Raw genomic sequence first — 7485 nt, 5'->3', positions numbered from 1 at the left:
TGTGCGGATGGCCGTGCTTCTTCTTCTTCTTCTTCTATGACACCGAACGGCCACGCGCTAACGTCGTCGACAACGCCAACTACTACAGCACTCAACGAGCGGAACGACCAAAAATATAGCTTTTCTCTGCAGTGGACGTAGTAAGGCTGATGATGATAATTTTCGCCACATGAATGAGCTTTAGTTTTTACATTTCAAATGCATTTTTTTTTTGAAGGTGCAAGTGTGGGCAACTACTTCAGATAGGACATCATGTTCTTGATACTTCTGAGGGCCAGATTGGGATGAAATTTTTGCCAAGTATCCATTAACATGTATTGATTGATATGCGGGGTTTTACGACCCAAAACCACCATATGATTATGAGAGACGCCGTAGTGGAGGACTCCGGAAATTCGGACCACCTGGGGTTCTTTAGCGTGCTTCCTTGACATGAAAGTAATGAAATTATATCATATAAAACCTGAGATTCTTCATACAGCTATTATGAACCTAAAGTACGCAATCAGTACGCTCTCAGCATTTTAAGGATTCGCCCATTGCAATTTTTTCTTGTTCATTAAAATGTTCTATGCTCCTGCAAAATGAGTAGCCAAAAACGTTTTTTATGTAAGCGGCCTTTGACAAAGTTGAAATACTATTAATGAAGAGGCGTTTCTTTGCAGACACATGCTATTGGCCATATTTTTTTCACTGCTTTCGTCTGAATGCGCAAGTGTGGGCGTGGCGCTAATTTTCAAAACAGAACCAGTCGAAACAATATTACGTGCACCGATATATGCAATTCAATGTCTCTCCCCGATCACTGCATCTGCTTTTTCAATCTGTGCATCCAGGACTCTGCGGTCGTTGGCGTCGTTCATACAGGTTGCGATGCCGTGCGTGCGACGCGCTTAGCGTCGCCACGTATTCCTGCGTCTAAATACCTGCTTATGATAATACTCAAGGAGATAAGCTTTAAAGGGCTTCTATGTATGCGTTCTACGAGATGTAAAATTTGTTTGTACAATGAGCCTAGGTGACAGAATCGACATATATGCCAATTTTTCGCACCGATTCACAATCGCTAGTGCTATGTTTTCGAGTCTATACTCTTTTACGGCCACGGAAGAGACCGACGAATGCTTTTTGCAGACGCTTCTGAACAAGAGATCACCTACTGTCGTATGTCTGCGGGAACTATACCCTTTTAGATGCGGTGCATCTCTTGCTTGTGTCTATGCCCTGTGGCAAACGTGGCCTGTGGCATCGGCACTGGAAAACTGGTTACACATTTCAAATCAGCATAACCTGTGTAAACAGCAATACTTTTATGTCCCCTAGGATATAGAATAAAGTAACTTTGTTTTTCGAGTAGCATGCAGTAACACTTTGGCCTTTCTGTGTTCCTGTCTACAACCAACAAGCCCATGTTGACACCTTTCTAATATGTTATGACTTGTTTTGCATTTCTAAAAAAATACGAAACCACCTAATTTTTGCCTTTCAAGAAGTCTTTTAGATGGCAACAGCTATCCGACGGTCAGTTGGCCGTACACGTCTATAAAATGTCTTGACCAAGACGTCCATTAGCACTAGCCGTTCAAGACGTTTTCTCGACGCAAATTATGTTCTTTTGTGTTTTATGGGTTGTTAGAGGCATTATCCAGCCCTCGTACATTTACCACGATATTGCATCGATAAGCTTTCGCTTCGAGTTTTCTCCTCGCTTGCCAATATGGACAGCTTAGCGCATGTCCATAGTGTAAATTTTATCGCCTTTCACCCGCTCTATAAATGTGCTTCTGCATATAACGAAATTTGAGTAACTCGCAATAACAACGTGCTTAGGCTTTGCCGCTAAACGAAACTGCAGCATGGCTACTGACTTCGTGACCAGTGCCACGGTCGAGCCGTATAAGTGAACTTATGAGCGCGACATTATACATATAGACAAGAAAGAAGCAAAAAAAAAGTGCCGCCATATCCACGAAGTGAATGATGATGAGTGGGCGAAGCTCTGGAGGAAAACCTGGTAAACCATGAATCTTCCGTACATTTTGCCTACTCGATGAATGGATGGATGGATATGGCTGTACCCTTTAGATCGGGCGGTGGCCAGCGCCACCAAGCCGTATTACCTAATGAACCAAAAACTATATTTTTTTTCCTTAAAAAAAAAGAGTTTGAAGATTCGTACTTTGCAGTGAAGAGTTTAATTTTCACTCGTGCCTTGACTTTAGCCACCAATCAGATAACCTCCTTCTAGTTAAGTCTACCCGCTTAAAGTTTATTTTGCCCTCCCGGTCCCTAAACCCCAGTGCTTTGAAAAACTCTGCGCCATCATCCTGAACTATAGGGTGAAGCCCTTTACAGAACATTATCAAGTGTTCGGCAGTTTCTTCTTCCTCTCCACACGCACTGCATACTGTGTCTACCCCTTCGTATTTGGCCCGATATGTCTTGGTTCGCAGTACTCCCGTTCTGGCCTCAAACAGTAGAGAACTACCCCGAGTATTATCATAGATCCTTTCCTTGGCAATTTCCTGCTTAAACGTTCATAGATCTCTAGTGCGGACTTCTTTATCATGCCCATTCTCCACATGTCAGTCTCCGTTTCCTTCACTTTTTTCTTAACCAATAGTTCTTTTTGGTTTGGCCACCTGCTGTTTTCTAAGTATTTACCAGTCAACTTCCTGGTTCGCTTCCTCCATTTTGTATCGACATTCTTCATGTACAAGTAGCTGAAAACCTTCCTAGCCCAACGCTCTTCCCCCATTTCTCTCAATCGCTTCTCAAATTTTATCTTACTGCTAGCTTCCCTGCCCTCAAATGATGTCCATCCCATATCACCTTGTACTCCCTGATTTGGTGTATTCCCGTGAGCTCCTAAAGCAAGCCTACCTATTCCACGTTGCTTAATTTCTAATCTTGCTTGAACTTCTGATCTCATGCACAAGACCGCATTGCCGAACGTCAGCCCAGGAACCATGACCCCTTTCCATATTCCTCTCACAACATCATACCTATTGTAATTCCACAGTGCCCTATTTTTCATGACTGCTGCATTCCTGTTACCTTTAGTCGTCACGTATATTTCGTGTTCCCTCAGATACTCGGTCCCATTGCTTATCCATACGCTCAGATATTTGTATTTATCTGTTATCTCTAACGTGACCTCCTGTATTCTAAGCTAACTACCTTCATTGTCATTAAAAATCACGACTGCTGATTTTTCCTTACTGAATGTGAAATCTAACCTATCTCCCTCATTACCGCAGATGTCCACCAATCTCTGCAAATCTTTGTTGTTGGCCATTAGCACTATATCATCTGCGTACATTAATGCTGGTAGTGCCTGATCAATAAGTTTTCCTTGTTTGACTAAAGAGAGGTTGAAGCCCAGTCCACTTCCCTCTAATTTTGCCTCTAATCCTTGTAGGTACATCATGAATAATAAGGGTGACAGGGGGCACCCCTGCCTAAGCCCCCGTTTTACCTCTGCAAGCTTGGATACCTGTTTTTCCCACTTTATAACTACCTTGTTACCTTTATAGATACCCTTTAATAGATTAGTGACTACATGTTCCACGCCTAGTGTGTCCAGTATTCCCCACAATTCCTCTTGAACCACGCTATCGTACGCTCCCTTGATATCCAAGAATGCTAGCCACAGGGGCCTGTGTTCCTTTTCTGCTATTTTGATGCACTGCGTCAGTGAGAACAGATTGTCTTCCAACCTCCTGTGTTTCCGAAACCCATTCTGCAGTTCCCCCAGCACCCCCTCATCCTCTATCCACGCCTGCAGTCTTTCCTTTATAATCTGCATCGCCATCCTGTAGACCACTGATGTCACTGTTATAGGACGGTAGTTGTTTATGTCAGCTTTTTCCCCCTTTCCTTTATAGATCATGCTCATCCTGCTAAGTTTCCATCCATCGGGAACTTCACCATCGATTATTATTGTGCTCACTGCCTCTCTCAAAGCCTGCTTAGACTTCGGACCTAATGTCTTTATCAGCATAATTGGAATGCCATCTGGGCCTGTTGATGTACTTCTAGGAACCCTTTTCTCAGCCCTTTCCCACTCTTGTTTTGAAAATGGAGCCATTGCACCACTTGATTCGTCCTCGTCTATTGTGGTGCATAAAGTACTACTTTGTTGAAATTTTTTTGTCACTTTTGTTCTTATATATTCAATAGCTTCGTCCCCTTCTAGCGTAGCACCTTGGGCTGTAGTTATAAATCTCTGCTCTAGGCTCGTCTCATTTCTTAGGGAGTTTAGATGGTTCCAAAATTTTGCAGCTGCCTTTCTATCTTTTTTATGTACTTCTGCCAGCCACTGAGCTCCCTTCCTTCTAATCTTTTCATTGATCAGAAGGGATGCATCCCTTCTACAGCTTAGAAAGGTTGCCCATTTTCTTTCAACATCATCTGCCGGTTCACCCCGTTGCTTAGCATGTCTGTGTTCCCTAGAGGCTTCCTGACGTTTTGCTATGGCTCTCTTAACTTCCTCATCCCACCAACTTTTGGGTTTGTGTCTTCTTTTCCGGGGTGACTTGTCACGCGTCTTAGCAAGCTCTAGCTCAAAGAGTCTAATTAGATTCGTGTATGTCCACACTGTCTTATTATACTCCGTGATTACTTTCTCAATTTGTTTAGTGGCTATTTCAATTTGCCTTTCTGGATAAAAATTTTCCTGTAGTTGCTCATCTTGTCTCCTTCCCACTTTCACTCCTCTTCCAAAACTTAGCTTGATACGTTTGTGATCGCTACCCAGACTTCTGGAGCCACCTTCATCTATGTGCATTCCCCTGAGCTTATCATACATCCTATGTGACATCAGTGCATAATCTATCGTCGACTGAAGCCTTCCTACCTCCCATGTTATTTGCCCTTCACACTTCTCGGTACTGTTGCAAATGATCAAATCAAGCCTTTCACACATATCCATGATCATTTTGCCTGTCGGGTCGGTATACCCATCTATATCTTCTATGTGCGCATTCATGTCTCCTAGTATAATTATCTCGCACTCTCCTCCTAACTCCTGAATGTCATTTCATATACACTCTACCATTGCCTGGTTTTCCTTTCTGGCCTTTGCTCCTGTCCACAAGTACACGAAACCAAGGAGCGTCATTTGTCCTGCCACTTTCCCTTTTAGCCATAAATGTTCCTTGCACTCCTGCTTGACCCTTTGCCAGTCTGTACTTTTATGAATGAATGCCCCAATACCACCCCCCTTTCTGCTGCCTTCTGTTCTATTACAATATTTCCACGCGTAGTCCGGATTGTTCGGAGGTTGTTCCATGTCCCTGAGATGTGTTTCTACAAAACCGTATACCATCGGCCTCTCTTCCCTTAGCTGTTCTTCTATCTCTTCCCACTTCAACCTGTTCCTACCACCCTGCATGTTAATATACCCTATGTCTGAATTGGCTCGGCGCTCGTGGCTACGTCTATTTCTGCCCCGGACTCTACCTATCTTAGATATTGGTGCCACTTTGGAATCGTATCTGTCCATACCACCTGTCGAAGAGTCTCCTTGGTTGTTTTCCTCGTTACTAGCTATCCTGCACCCCGAAGGGCTCGCTTGCCCCCCAAAAAAGCTACTGCGCGTCCTGAAAGTCGCCAACCCACCTCATGACCTAGCCGCCCATCGAAGTGAATTCTGTCTCGTTGAACCCCCCCCCCCCCACCTATGCACCTCTCTGTTTATTTCCACCACCTCAAAGCCTTTCTCTCGACTTATCCGCCATATCTCTTGGTTTGCGCTGACCACCGCTCTTTGCAGGTTGCTATCACGCACCGGTACCTCCGGTATCGTGCATATCACTACCTGTACCTTAGGAGAAGTGGCGCGCATGTCATCGACGCCTTTCGCCAGTGTGGCTGCTAGTCCTGCTGCATCTCCATTTAGGACATCGTTTAAACCGCCTGAAATTATCACTAGGTTTCGTCTATCAGCTGTCGTTTTGAGCTTTGCGCTCGCTTGCCTCATGACTGCTTCCAGCTTGCGTCCTGGGAACGCCCCTACTGCCACCCTCTTGTCACCTCTTACCCTCTCTTTGATGGCTTCTGTGCATCGATTTAAATTTGAGTCCCCGGCGATTATCACATGCTGCGACTTTTCAGCTGGAGCGTTCTGCACCTGGGGGCTACTTGCACCTGTGACGCCGGCTGCTTTGTTCCCTCCCTGCCCCACCACTACCTCGCTGAAGCTGGGCCTTGCGACAGTTGAACCGGCTAAACCTGTTTTTTCCAAACTTGCTTGCTTTTCCTTCTCCACCGTTCTGGTTGCCGGTTCCCTGCTGTTCTCTCGGTAGGTCGCTTCTTTGTTCAGCTCCGCTAGCGCTTCCTCGGCGGACTTCAGTCTTTCTCCCATTGCCCTCGTTTTCTCTTGCTCTGTCGCCAACTCAGTCTCGAGTTTGGCGATTCTCATCAGCAGTTCACTCTGGGCAACCATCATTTTCTCCATTTTTTCCTCGACCTCACATTGCCTACACTTCGTGTCAGCCTCTTCTCCATCCGCTTCTACGCTTGGGTCCACTTTCAAACCCACTCCACATCCTGAACACTTTACAGTCTTTTTAACCATGCCTTTCTGACACCAATTGTCCCTATACTCGATAATTACTAAACTCGAGCCCTGTGCTACGAGAAAAAAATCTAAGCTCTACTACAAAAATTTGCGTGTTCAATGTACGCGCACTTCCCCCACGGGGTGGCAAAAGAAAACAACAACAAAAAATTCAAACACACACACACCCGCACTAACTAATAAATACCTGGTGAATGGCCCCCGAAAAAGCCGTACCATAAAATAAGTGTTACGAAGATTTCAACCGCTGCCTTATAATTATAAAGACAAGCTCAAAACATGCAAAAACACTTATCTGCGCAGTCGATGCGGAGCGCTCAAAAAACACGTCCATCCACCTTGACAGCCCAAACGAAAAATTCGATTTTATTACAATGCTCCCCCTAGCGTACGTCGCCGCACTAAATCGAACGATTGCCTTCCACCAATGACACGTGCCATATGTGACATCATTCCTATTTTATAACATCTCGCATCTTTCATCATCAACTACAAGTTCCGCCGTCTAGTTTATAACATCTTGCATCTTTTTGTCATCAGCTACAAGTCCCGCCACCTAGTGAGCACTGAAAGAACTAAACGAGAGGTGGCTACATGCAGGAGATGGTGCCGCCATTTAGTGAACACTGCAAGAACTAAACGAGAGGAGGCGACATACAGGAGACGGTACCGCCATCTAGTGGACACTGCACGAACTAAACGAGAGGTGGCTACATACAGGGGACGCACAGCCCACGCCTTAAGGAGCTTCGCCCCTAAAAGCAGGCACAGCTTCACCTCCTTTCAGACAAAATTCTTCCAACCGGCGCTTTCAAGTGCAGGCCACGCCAGAAGCCCACATGGCTTTGAAACGACAGTAGAAGATAGGCTTAGTTTTTTTTCCCCTGATTTTGGTGTGGTTA

This window comes from Rhipicephalus microplus, chromosome 6, assembly GCF_043290135.1.
Source record: "Rhipicephalus microplus isolate Deutch F79 chromosome 6, USDA_Rmic, whole genome shotgun sequence".
Taxonomy (NCBI): Eukaryota; Metazoa; Arthropoda; class Arachnida; order Ixodida; family Ixodidae; genus Rhipicephalus; species Rhipicephalus microplus.
The sequence above is the reverse complement of the archived record's forward strand: the minus strand, read 5'-3'. Positions refer to the sequence as shown.